Source organism: Ptychodera flava (genome assembly GCF_041260155.1).
Source record: "Ptychodera flava strain L36383 chromosome 23 unlocalized genomic scaffold, AS_Pfla_20210202 Scaffold_23__1_contigs__length_28996876_pilon, whole genome shotgun sequence".
Taxonomy (NCBI): Eukaryota; Metazoa; Hemichordata; class Enteropneusta; family Ptychoderidae; genus Ptychodera; species Ptychodera flava.
The window spans coordinates 23,620,088-23,630,833 of NW_027248277.1; positions in this window are offsets into that span (position 1 = coordinate 23,620,088).

Consider the following 10,746-nt stretch of genomic DNA (forward strand, 5'->3'; position numbering starts at 1 on the left):
TATTGTTGCCATGGCAACGGTACTTCTAATTGCAAGCAGAAAACTTTTCACTCTAGAAACTGGCAATCTTTTTATCCAGCTATTGACACAGAGGGCGCTCTTCTAAATGTGAACGCTGTCGTGTGCAAGTTCAAGCCCAGCATTCTTTGCGTGTGTCCTGTTCCATACAGGACTGTTTTCTCTGCTTTTCTATTTTAACTGAGTAATTGTAACGATATCTTTTAGGAATGACGAAGAGGAAAATAGGGCTGACTTGGCGGCTATTAGCAGCGATAGAGTTTATTAATAGGGAGTTAAAATAATAATCGGCATGTTTAATGGTTCTATTTTCACAGGCACTCAAAATGACGGTGTCCATGAATTTACTATGTTCGGGGACAAATTGCTCAAGACCATTAATTCACTACCGGTTCGTTACCCAAAGCTCGGGTGAAAATAGTGCGGACCTCTAGGTTGGATACCTACATGCATGCTTGCTTGGTTTGAACTTTCAGAAGTAGTTTTGTAAAGAGAAGAATTGCCTGCTTGAATCAAAATGCTAACTGTTCTGTGATGGTCGATTAAGATAGTAATTGTAGTCGAAACGCTGGGGTAGTGATTAGGGTACCGTTCTCCCCACCCCGGAGGATGGTGAGTTCGATACTCCAGCACGGTTTTGTGCCCTTGAGCAATGCACTTTACTCTTCATTTCCCTGCTGGATAATGCGTAGTGAGTATATAATCCTTTAAATGGGCGTCGGAACGTTGGTTGATGGATGAAAAACAAGTTGAGGTGCACAAACAACCCAAGTCAGTATGGTCCAATATTTCACTGAGGAGTAATGATACACATTTGTTCAAGAAATGTCAAATTAACATTCCTCAACAAACCTAGTCCCATACTCTTGTGAACATAAAACGAGAGTAAATTTTCAACTCAAGGTAATATGCACCACGAAGGTGAAAGACAAACACATTTGCTCACCTTTTTCTCAAGAACTATTTCAACCAAATTCTTTCAAAATCAAGTATAAAAATCAGGGGTCACAGTGCAAAGTTTGGTACTAGAGAAACAAATTACCCAAGATTTACCGATATTTAAAATCCAAAATGGCTGCCCTCCTTGTGTTAACTCTATGAAGAAATATAAAACATTCCATTTTTCAGTAAAAGAGACAATAAAAGTTGTTCTTACTCCAAGAGCTTCAAAATGAGCACCCACAAGTGGTAGATCAGAAAAAATGGAGACATTTGACAGTCCAAATATCTGTCCCAGAGGGGCATTGTACCTTAATGCTCCGTCTACCTATTTATTTAAGCATCTTCATACTCAGAGTGGTGTTTTGCATTATAAAATATCACACTCAGCACCTGCTTGATATCCATACTTCATTGATTATGAGCTTAACAATAATAATATGGGAATATTAAAAACACATGACTTGATATCATTACACATAATAGGAAACTTCAACTATCATAGATCATTGAAACTGCTGATGATTTGAATCGGAAATACTTTAAAAAGGTAAAACACATTTAGAATTACTCTTGCTATATGACTGCTTGTGAGAAGCAGTATCTACTTCCTAATTAAATTATGCAAAAACATAGAATGCCAGGCATATTGTCTGATACACTCCACAGCAGGGATTTTTACATACGTTATATTGCAAATTCGGATACTGATTTTTATTAAAAAAGCAAAAAGTCATGCTTTCAGTGGTTGGAATCAAAGTTAGTCAATACCTTAAGAAGTAGTATTTGACAGAACATTTAAAAAACTCACCTCAATGGGGATATAATGCAGTAAAGGGAAAAAAGAACATTATTAGTTTTTGACAATCTTTATTATTTCAAGAGTGTAAAAGCTAGATAACTATCTGCCTGCTGCTAACAATAAACTACCCACAATGTTCATTTCTTTAGGACCCTATAGAATTCATTCAAGAAGATACAGAATCTGCACATGCTAAGATGGTCATGACATTGTATTTATTGTTAAAGGTGGACACACAATACACCTTATTGAAACACTCTTTGCCTGATTCTCAAAGAAATGGCAAACAGACATCAACAAATCTTAGATATTTTCTCCAATACAGCTTTGCAACGGTGAACCTACACTGCAAATTTTTCTGGTTTGCCGGCCAGCTAAATTCAAGCCAAAAATAAACCGGCTTGTTTGTCAGTAAACGGATTGTTTCGAGTTGTGAATTTTGGCTTATATTTGGCTTTCTGGCATGCCAAGTCTGGTTTCTGTGCATGCCAGTTTGGTTTTGATACGGCATATATACATGCCAAGTACAGATCACTTCAGCTTGCCAGTAAGCCAGTTAGTACTAAAGAATGGTTTACAGGCAATCCACTATTATATGAACTAGGCTTGCTAGCAAGCCATGTTTAAGATACTGTGGCTTGCCCATATACCAGATAATGCTGAACAGTAGCTTATTTTTAAACCAATACCACACTTCCATGGATCAATAGTAAGCCAATTCTGGTTCCATCTGGTTTGAAGATAAGCCAATATTACTGCAATGTGGCTTACAAACAAATCAATTTCTTACTAATTCTGGTTACAGGCAAACCACTGTAAGGATTCCTCTGGTTTACCAACAAGCCATTACAAGCTGGCTTGCAGGCATGCCAATCTATGGCTTTTTGTAGGGCTTGCTGACAAACCAGTTCAATATTAGCCATATTTCCGGGGGGGGGGAGGGGAGGGGGAGGGATAATTATTTCTGACCATCCTTCAAATTTAAATTGGATGTCTTCAAATTTTGTAGACACAGAGGAGGATTATCATCCCATGGAATGGCCTATTGGGTCCTCTATGTGATGGAGCTACACAAAGCAGGACTGTAAAATATCTGAAACACAAACAACAGCTGAAATAGTTAGAAATCCCGCAAGCTACATTAAAAAAAAACAACAACAACAATCATCAAAATGAATTTCAGACTAACATTTATTGCAATTTACAAGAAATGAAACAGTCTTTGTTGCAACATAATTGAATCTAATACTTACAAGGGAATACTAAAAATGACATTCTTATGAATGCTACTTGTAAAATCATACTGATAACATAATTTAATGCATCTGATGCAAAATTGCTAGCTGTTTCACTGGGAAATCCCCTGTACACTGCAGACCACTCATAATATAAAAGATGCAAACATTCAAACTCTGCAGTCCAAGATGAGCTCCTGGTAAAACACTCAGTGCCCAGCTACTTGTACAATGAGGGCAAGGCCTAGAAACTGGTATGTTTAGGGAATTTGTACAAGTATATAACAGTCATGTTCTTAAACACATATTTGACTGCAGGAACACAATTTTCAAGTCTTTCTTGGTGCATCAATAATCTGACATGACTGCTCAGGGCAAGTCTCTCAGTATGACAAAGATAGCTCTTACAAATTACTGTCAATGTCATAGGCTTGCTGCAACAGTGCACTGGCAAAAAGTGTGTGAAACTACGGAGTGAATTTCACGATAATGAATTTCAATTCAAGAATATCAAAATGATTATTACAAGACAAGATATATCAGAGTCACAGTGCAATGTCCTTTTGAGACTTGCAAAGAAGTTAGTAGACCTTTGAGAAAGCATTTTATCACTCTGGCTATGCAACCCTCATCATTGATGATATACTTCACATGTATGTAGTTTGAAATAAGTAAATGAGGCTCCATTAACTGTAACTTTTGTCTACTTCTTCAGTATTTCAGTACTGTTTATCAACTACAATTTCTTGGTCTACTTTCCACAGCATACTAAAATGCCAAGTTTTATAGCCTGTATATTTGATCATTTTTATAATTGACTAATGAAGTCTTGTACGGCCCTAAATGAAATTTTCAACAATAACAATGCTACATGTACATACTGTATTGAGTAGCTAAACATTGGGATTTCATCATGCTTCAATGACTTGAATGGGAAACTGCAGTTGATAAGCAGAACAATTGTACTGGACTGTTCACACACTAGGTACATGGATGTAAATGCAGCTGTGCTAGTTATTTTCTGACTATGCTATACTGGGGATATTATTTTAATAGCTGGTAGTCTCTGTTGCTTCTCAGGCTGGTACAGCTGTGTGTACATCCCTGAACCAGCCCTCTGAAGGTAACAGGTTGTATGAATTTTCAAGTGTAGTGTTACACAATGTCCATGCACTGAATCTGACAGTAATCAAATCCAGCATGTTGAAAGCTCAATCAGCTGTAACTTTTGCAATTTCCAAGTAATTTTATTTGTGCAAAAAACTGCAGTTTCTTGTTCTACTTCTTAAGGCATGATGAGTGTCAAACATACATTATCAACCCAGTTCATATGTGCATATTTAGCATTGTTACTGTTGAAAATCAAATTTCAGTCTGGAATACACCCTTTGTGCCTGTCCTGAGGGGACATGGAACTATGGGAAAATACTAACCGGACGTGCGGTAAAACATACGACCTATACTTTAACATGGAAAGGTGCAATTTTCGAGTGAAAAAAGTGAAATACGAAGTGAATATTTATGCTACAACAAGAAAACACCTAGTGGTGCATTGGACTAGCTTAGGTAAGTGTTTGTGTGCATTGTTTAGCAAGGTAATATTTTATAACTGTAGATATCGGTGATTTTTGGCACGCGAAGCGGGCGAGTTGTAGACTTTCATTTCACTATGTACAATGTATGACGGCGTAACATGGCCAGTATGTCAAAATCTTCAGAATTATGGGTAAAAATTCAAAATTTTAACGAATTCATACTTTGTTGACTTATGTTTTCATTTCTGTGTTTTATTTTTGAAATATTTGAAAAAAATTGAAGATTCACGTAAATTTGTTTCCGCTGAGCTACTACGGGTCCCTTAGGTTCGGGAAGCGCACAGTCATCATACCGGCGCTACTGTCAGCAGGGCCATGTGACACAGTTTGCGTCACCCACTCTCGTATCGAGTCTACAACTTGGCCGCATCGCAGGCTGAAAATCGCCGATATCTACAGTTATAAAATAATACGGAGCTAAACAATGCACATGAACACTTACCAGAGCTAGTCCCATGCACCATTAGGTGTTCATATATATGCATTTCATATTTCACTCACTTTTTCCGCTCGAAAATTGCACCGTTCTGTGTTAAAGTATAGAAGTCGTCATATGTTTTACCACACTTCCGTTTAGTATTTTCCCATAGTTCCATGCCCCCTGGCGACAGGCGCAAAGGCTATATAGAACTCATTTGTCAACAACAACAATGGTTGTTAAACATGTACACAGTACACTGTCAAGCAGAATATTGGTATTCATGAGACTGTTATATAGCTATCAAAACTGCAGTTTGTACACACAACAATGAAGATTCAAAATTGCTAAAATTTACAGCCAATGTGCCTTTACTAATTTGCACAGAATTATGGTAACAAATTTTTTCAACAAGCAATACTTACGTCAAAACCATAACCATTTGTCCAACTGCAGTTTTTCCACAAAAGACACTCTTGAGAACCGAGAAGTTTGATGCCTGTTTAACAATCAGGAAAATGGTAAATTATGTCAATTCTATTCTACTTCTATACATCAGACTAAGATTCAATATCATAAACTAGGTGCATGCAAGTGCCTCCCCTCATGTGATTGATTATTATACACCTGCTTCTGTAACCTGTTGTACAGTAAGTTTCAGTATCAGAGGATGCAGAGTCAAATAACTTTGTGGCGCAGTACAATAACATTTGGTGTCATTGGACGCTATTTGACATTTGACCTAAAAAAACTTTACCTCAGTGCAGGCAAAAAGGAGAGATTATTTTAAATTTTTAACAAAAAGTATACTTCTAAACATTCAGTACTTTGCAACGTTACTAGTGGTGAATCAAAACCCTATGAATTAGAGTGAAATTATGCTGCAGACGTACAGTTTCTATCACGTACACTGTGCTGCGCAGGTTTGAGTTTAGTTGACACGCTGAATGTGTTCTCAGTTTGCTTGCAATCGCCTGGTGAAGTATGTGACGGGCATCCCAAAAACACTTTGACTTTTTTGCGGAAAAATTGGACCAAAAAAGGTGTATAATAATAATGCTATTCACAAAATACCGAGATTTATGTCCTTGTACATCGTACGCTTTAGCATTGTCCGAGAGGCGTAGCATCGAGGACAATACCTCCGCTGCACTATGTACTCGGACATAAATCCCAGAATTTTGTGAACAACCTTAAATTACAATAATAAGTGTAATGCTTATCATGTATTTGTGTGACTACGACAAAGATATGTCACAGATATGTAATAACAGCTGAAATTTGAACAAAACCCACATTGTTAGAGTAATATGTGGAAATATGAGGAACATTCACGCCTAACATGATTATTATCGCTGCACACAATGATATTTGATCACCTTTTATATTCACTTTCTGAGTTCCACCATATCTGAGGGCAGAGTCTTCATTCTGTTTCCACATTGTGCTCAGAGAATCCATTGTTAATTTGTGGAGCTGAAGGCATTTTCTGTATCAAGTATATCATGCCCTGGACCATCTGTTGAAAAAGAAACAAATAAGTATCTATTACCAGTAAGTGGAAGTCAATGGTCAACATTTGTACGTGAAGTTATTTGCTGGAAATGAATCACTTTAGTATGTACCTGTCTTGAATGACAAGATGGCTCACAGGATTTGTGTAAACAATGACGTTGAAGGACCCAAGTTAAAATCAAGCTGTGGAAACATAAAGTTGCCTTGAATAACAGAATCAACCATTACGTCATTTCGGACAAATGATTTGTGAGGTATGTTTGTCTGTATTAAATCAAGTTGCCAGGTCGAGGTTATTATCAACATAACCAAGAAATATCATTCATGAAACAGTCTAGTTTTGTTATTGAAAGAATGGTATGAGGATACCTGCATCTACACCATGGCAAGTCAGTTTGCCGTCATGAAAGCCATACAAACACCGTATAAAAGGGACACACACACATCAGGCCCATTTGTTACATCCTTGGCAATCATCATTGATATGAATATATGCACTAGCTGCAAAATTTGAAGCGCTACGGTGAGGCGGTTGGGGGGTTTTGGTTTTTGCGACCTCACTCACCAGGAGCACTACAATGCCGACGGCCTGTAGAGTTCCACCACATACATGAAATAAGCACATCCCACTGGACGAGGCGTGTTGATGTGAAATGCTACATATTTGCTGAATTTGGTCGTACCGATTTATCACTACTGAAGACAAACACTACACAACACTAACCTTGTCGATTATGGGGTTTGAAATTTGTTCAAACATGTCGATCGCGTTCCATAAACCATGGATGTAATTTTTTTTTACATCCATGCATAAACATTGACTGAGCGTAGGGCATCCGTGTTTCACTGAGCCGCCTGTACCAGAAGTTGAATGACGGCTCCCAGAAATGTTTTCGGAACGCAATCGAAGTGTTTGAACAAATTCAAGCCCGGTTTAAATTAATGACTTTGCACATCTTACACGGAATATAACACGGAATAAAGCTTACTTGCCTCAAATTCCAAAGACGTCGGGTTCTTTCTTTCTACCTCCATGCACAGATCTAGCGGGACTGTGCTCCATCGAGTGACTCGATGCATGGTTGAACGAATGAACACAAATACATGTAGTTTCGCTGTACATAACATGTTCTTCCAAAGTCATATTTCGTCGGTGATGGAAGCCATTGCTGTCGACTGTTATATGGGAAATTTTGGAGGTAAACTGACGGGGACTGCCGTAGTTCGGAAAGGACTTCGGAAAGGTTGGACGATCGTAGACTGCGTAGAGTACTGTCTCGGCTGCACTGCATCTCGGCTGTGGCTTGGCGCGCAGACAGAGGAATTCATACGCCACTCCCTTTGAAGTGAAGGGGTGAGGATTCCACTAGCAAGCGGTACCGGTTTAAGAGTACGATCAATCAGCAAGTACAATAATTCTTACATATGTCACGGTGATATAATATCTATAACGAAGTTCACATTGACTCGGGGAATCATTGTGTAAAATTGAACTATGTTAAAGCGTAATGTTACAAAGGGTGAACCGTGGGTCAAAGGTTACGTAATGACCGCGACCGTTGACTTTATTGAAACACGTCACGCGTGGACACACGTATACGTAACGCTCTAAATTATCATCAGCGGTGATCTAGGCACGTCATGAGCCATAAATTATTGTGGTTTTTACTTTCGTTGTTCTCGCGGGAAATGCAGATAATCCGTCCTATAGGCCAAACATTTATTTTTGCATGTTAATGAAAGAAAAATGACGTCATTTGCGATCAACACTATTTCAGTATTGTCAATTAATTCCTTCAAATTATTGTTTTGATATTTATGTACCCGCATACTTGAAGCAAGTTCATATCTTATGTTCAATTGAAAACATCCCAAAATTGTACAGTACGACAAAATTAAAGCTAATCAATCTGTCGCACTGAATGCAGGCATTGATGCGCACCGTCCTCGCTGTTATCAATGTAGTGACGTGATGTACGATTCTGGTTTAGATATTAACCAGTGACTATCATGACAATGGCTTGAAAACAGGCCGATTAATTTCAAGTGCATGGATGGTTTAAACTTAAACCATGCTCAAAAAGTTGCCACTTGTGGTTGGTTTAAAGATGAGCCAATGAATTTGTCGGTATATAAGCAAACCAACGATGCCAGTGGCACAGATTTAACCAATGAGATTAGACTATGAAAGGCTTAAAAAGAAGCCATTAGGCTTAAATTTATGCCATGACGGGCTTGATAATAAGCCACCCATGTATTGGTATGAATACATGCCATTCATACTCTTTGTGGTGGCGTGACTGCAAACCAAAAAATCTTAGTGGATTGCGGGCAAACCGAAATATTTCAAACTGGTTCACCCGCAAGCCACATACAAACCAAGTGGTTATATTTCAAGCCAGAAGAATTTGCAGTGTAGCCATGGTTTTCAGTTTCACTTTCCAGTCAAAGACAAGATATAGCTGTTGCGGTTTCTCAGACATTACTGCAGCCTCGATTGCATCCACAACCCAGTCCATGCCCCGGTACCCTTCTATGCAATACTTAGACATGATATCAACTTGTGCCTCAAACCTGTCCTTCCCATAATCCTTTCTGATCTCATCTGTGGCTTCATTCCATAACTTGTCGCCAATTTTACGGACTCTTTCCGGAGTGTAGATACCAGTGGCTATGATAAAGTTTGCAGGTTCGACAACGCAAACGGTAACTCCCCAGGGTTTCATCTCATATCGAAGACAATCCGAAAATGACTCACACCATGTTCGCAAATGGTGTAGGCTGACCGACTAGGTGAATTGATCAGTCCAAGTATACTTGTCACGTTGACTACTTGACCTAAATAAAGGCAAAGCAATCAATATTCACAATAAATTACAAAATGAATTTTCATTTTGTTGTCAGCGTCATCATCCCTCTGATCTGGTATCGAACAAAAAGTGCAATAAGTAGAAAACAGTGCATTCCTGTGTTTATATGTTGGCTATTCTAGCAATAAACAACAACAGTAACAAATTACCGGCCGTTTCATATGAAAACATCGTGTATAATTAAATTAAGATAAAGTACTTAACACTACAGTTTTTTGTTTTGCTAAGGATTGTACAACATTGAGTGGCAATGATCACGTACGCCGACAACTATGATAAGACTCTGCAACACATTGTCATTCAATCTTTAAAAACGTATCTGACACTCTATCAATGTTAAACATAAATGTTAAAAAAGACATTAATTGTTAATGGAGAACTGGAATCGATTCACTTCATCGCTAGCTGTCTTTTGGTTCGCTATATATTGACATTGATATACTTATAAATTTTACTAGCCAAGTAAAATAAACTAAATGACGACGTCCTATTTGAAGAACTTGCTTTCTTTCACCGATTAGCAAATATCTTGACTATGATGCAGCTTCAACTGTTCACTAACCTCACGTGGAGCGACCGCGTGAGCAACTCTTTGTTAGATTATCCTATTTGCCAAGCCAAAAACACCCAACCCGCACGTTTACCGCCAGATATCTTATGGCAGTTTGCGAGGTTGTGAAAGACTTCCGTACAGTTTTAGCGTATTTACCGAATAGAAGGTGTAGTCCAAGTTAATGAATGTCTGCAGGTAGACTAAAGATGGCACTGTTTTAACGCGACACGTTGATTAACAGCTCATTTACATAATAAATGAACTCATGTTCTTTTATCATATATTGACATTATTTCAACGAATTGAACGGACTTGATAGATACATTGGTTATACTAAGTTAAAAGGGGGAATGGCTGTATCTTCAGATCAATTTTATACCGATTTTGTTTCGTATGTCATTTGCAAATACCTGTTCTACTCCAAAAGTACGCTAAAATGTTGATGTTTAGCTTAGCCACACCGTGTCTGAATGTTTAAAGTACATTTTATTTTTTTTTATTTCAAAATCAGTCGACAAATGAACAAGCTGACTTGACAAAATAAATACCGGGTAGGAACATGGTTTTGTTGTAGAATTACAAACTGAATTTGACTTTAACAAAGTAAGCGACAAGTCATGGAAAGTCACATTTGTTGGCCATTCAAGTTATGCCAAAAGGATGATAAAAAATGACAGGTACACCTTAACTTAAAATGACAATAGTTTTTTAATGCCGCTATACAACACATCAATTATCATGCATGAATTGCGTTTACATAATTAGCTATATAATAGATATCCAGGTTGTACATAGCAAAAG